Raw genomic sequence first — 3,177 nt, 5'->3', positions numbered from 1 at the left:
ATTCAAACTTTGAATCAATTTCTATAACTATAAACTATCTTAATTCGAGTAAAAATCTTACTTGAACTTGTTTTTGTGTCATGATCCTACTTCAAGAACTTTCAAGCCATCCAAGATCCTTTGAAGCTAGATCATTTCTTGTCACTTCCAGTAGGTTTACCTACTAAACTTGAGGTAGTAATGATGTTCATAACATCATTCGATTCATATATATAAAACTATCTTATTCGAAGGTTTAAACTCGTAATCACTAGAACATAGTTTAGTTAATTCTAAACTTGTTCGCAAACAAAAGTTAATACTTCTAACTTGACTTTTAAAATTAACTACACACATGTTCTATATCTATATGATATGCTAACTTAATGATTTAAAACCTGGAAACACGAAAAACACCGTAAAACCGGATTTACGCCGTCGTAGTAACACCGCGGGCTGTTTTGGGTTAGTTAATTAAAAACTATGATAAACTTTGATTTAAAAGTTGTTATTCTGAGAAAATGATTTTTATTATGAACATGAAACTATATCCAAAAATTATGGTTAAACTCAAAGTGGAAGTATGTTTTCAAAAATGGTCATCTAGACGTCGTTCTTTCGACTGAAATGACTACCTTTACAAAAATGACTTGTAACTTATTTTTCCGACTATAAACCTATACTTTTCTGTTTAGATTCATAAAATAGAGTTCAATATGAAAACATAGCAATTTGATTCACTCAAAACGGATTTAAAATGAAGAAGTTATGGGTAAAACAAGATTGGATAATTTTTCTCATTTTAGCTACGTGAAAATTGGTAACAAATCTATTCCAACCATAACTTAATCAACTTGTATTGTATATTATGTAATCTTGAGATACCATAGACACGTATACAATGTTTCGACCTATCATGTCGACACATCTATATATATTTCGGAACAACCATAGACACTCTATATGTGAATGTTGGAGTTAGCTATACAGGGTTGAGGTTGATTCCAAAATATATATAGTTTGAGTTGTGATCAATACTGAGATACGTATACACTGGGTCGTGGATTGATTCAAGATAATATTTATCGATTTATTTCTGTACATCTAACTGTGGACAACTAGTTGTAGGTTACTAACGAGGACAGCTGACTTAATAAACTTAAAACATCAAAATATACTAAAAGTGTTGTAAATATATTTTAAACATACTTTGATATATATGTATATATTGTTATAGGTTCGTGAATCAACCAGTGGCCAAGTCTTACTTCCCGACGAAGTAAAAATCTGTGAAAGTGAGTTATAGTCCCACTTTTAAAATCTAATATTTTTGGGATGAGAATACATGCAGGTTTTATAAATGATTTGCAACATAGACACAAGTACGTGAAACTACATTCTATGGTTGAATTATCGAAATCGAATATGCCCCTTTTTATTAAGTCTGGTAATCTAAGAATTAGGGAACAGAAACCCTAATTGACGCGAATCCTAAAGATAGATCTATTGGGCCTAACAAACCCCATCCAAAGTACCGGATGCTTTAGTACTTCGAAATTTATATCATATCCGAAGGGTGTCCCGGAATGATGGGGATATTCTTATATATATGCATCTTGTTAATGTCGGTTACCAGGTGTTCACCATATGAATGATTTTTATCTCTATGTATGGGATGTGTATTGAAATATGAAATCTTGTGGTCTATTGTTACGATTTGATATATATAGGTTAAACCTATAACTCACCAACATTTTTGTTGACGTTTAAAGCATGTTTATTCTCAGGTGAATACTAAGAGCTTCCGCTGTTGCATACTAAAATAAGGACAAGATTTGGAGTCCATGTTTGTATGATATTGTGTAAAAACTGCATTCAAGAAACTGATTTCGATGTAACATATTTGTATTGTAAACCATTATGTAATGGTCATGTGTAAACAAGATATTTTAGATTATCATTATTTGATAATCTACGTAAAGCTTTTTAAACCTTTATTTATGAAATAAAGGTTATGGTTTGTTTTAAAAATGAATGCAGTCTTTGAAAAACGTCTCATATAGAGGTCAAAATCTCGCAACGAAATCAATTAATATGGAACGTTTTTAATCAATAAGAACGGGACATTTCTGTTGGTATCAGAGCGTTGGTCTTAGAGAACCAGAAAATTTGCATTAGTGTGTCTTATCGAGTTTGTTAGGATGCATTAGTGATTCTGGACTTCAACCGTGTTTTCTTTAAAAATGATTGCTTAACATTTTTGTTGGAAACTATATATATTTAACATATGAATATTATGTGATATATTAATCTCTTAACGTGTTTGATATTATGTGATAGATGTCTACCTCTAGAACAAGTCCCATTGACTCACCTAATAATAATGAAGAGTCAAATGTAAATTGGAATGATTCATGGACTGATTCACAAGTTCCCGAAGAGGAACCGGAAGAAGAGTCGGAACCGGAAGAAGAATCGGAACCGGAAGAAGAATCGGAACCGGAAGAAGAAATAGAACCGGTGGGGGAAATAATAAAACGGTTAAGTAAAAGAGAATCCTCAACCAACCGACGAAGGTTAATTATGGTCAATGGTGTTTCCGCCAAGGAAGCAAAATATTGGGAGGATTACCAATTCTCCGATGAATCGGATTCCGACGAGAATTCCGATGATGTTATAGAAATTACCCCAACTGAATTTAAAAAGGCAAAAGAAAATAATAAGGGAAAGGGCATAAAAGTAGAGAAATCTAATTCCAAGCCCGATGAACTTTATATGTATCGTCAACCCCCGAAGTCCTTAAGTTGTAACAATGACCCGGGAACCTCTAAACCACCAGGTTTTTCTAAACCAATGTGGACAACGACTGCTCGTATTAGAGGAACATCATATATCCCTAGAAACTTGGCAAAACGAACCAAAACTGAACAAGAAGAAACGAGCGAGTCGGAATAAGATAGTTGTATTCGTGTGGTGTAATATATGTAATATAGTGTGCTTATGCTTTATGATATATGTAAAGATTGCTTGTATTAATAAGAATTTTTTTTATGAATCTAACTCTTTTCTATTTTACAGTATAAAAACACAAAATGGATAGACAACCCAATATTTTAAGAGACCTACCCGGAGACATGATTGATGAAATCTTGTCTAGAGTCGGTCAGAATTCCTCGGCACAACTATTTAAGGCGAGAT

Source organism: Rutidosis leptorrhynchoides, chromosome 3 (genome assembly GCF_046630445.1).
Source record: "Rutidosis leptorrhynchoides isolate AG116_Rl617_1_P2 chromosome 3, CSIRO_AGI_Rlap_v1, whole genome shotgun sequence".
In the NCBI taxonomy this organism is placed as follows: domain Eukaryota; kingdom Viridiplantae; phylum Streptophyta; class Magnoliopsida; order Asterales; family Asteraceae; genus Rutidosis; species Rutidosis leptorrhynchoides.
The sequence above is the reverse complement of the archived record's forward strand: the minus strand, read 5'-3'. Positions refer to the sequence as shown.